This window comes from Alligator sinensis, unplaced genomic scaffold (genome assembly GCF_000455745.1).
Source record: "Alligator sinensis unplaced genomic scaffold, ASM45574v1 scaffold683_1, whole genome shotgun sequence".
In the NCBI taxonomy this organism is placed as follows: Eukaryota; Metazoa; Chordata; order Crocodylia; family Alligatoridae; genus Alligator; species Alligator sinensis.
The window spans coordinates 24,741-25,399 of record NW_005843242.1 but is presented as its reverse complement, the minus strand read 5'-3'; positions in this window follow the sequence as shown (position 1 = coordinate 25,399).

Below are 659 nucleotides of genomic sequence, written 5' to 3'. Positions count from 1 at the left end.
CCCCGGGGCTGACGGTGTGGCTGCCGCCAACCGCAGCAGAGAGCCCCGCAGGCCCCGTGCCCTGGGCAACGCAGGCTCTCGCACGACCCGCCGTGGTCGCCACAACAGCTGTCGCAGCTTTCCGGGACCGCCTGCGGGTCGGCGCCAGCAGCGCGACGTGGGCTCCGCGCCCCGCGAACAGACAGACAGCCGACGTCGCGGACCTCCCCGCGGAGCACGAGAAAACCCGGCTCAGTGCTGCTCTCCGGTGGTGCGCTCCAAGCACTGCAGTCCCGAGCAGGGGCGCTGAGGTGGGGAGACGAAGCCGCCGCTCGGTGCTGCCCTCCTGTGGTGCCGTGAATGAAAGGAATGTCCCGGGCAGCCAGGAAATTCAGACGGAAAAATAAAACCAGGCCCGGTGCTGCCGTGCCGAGCCGTGCCGTACCGAGCCGTGCTGTTCCGTGCTGAGCCGTTCCGCACAGCGGGCATTGCAGCCGGGCGAAACGGGCCGAGAGAGAGCAAGCAGGTCGTTGCGGCCGGGCTCTGGGTCTTGCAGCACACTGCAGCCGGGCGAGACAGGCGGAGAGAGAGGAGGAAAAAAGCCCTCGCTCGCTCGGGGCGTGACTAGAGCAGTGACCGCGGCCAGGACGGACACACGAGTCACGTACATTTATTCCGGG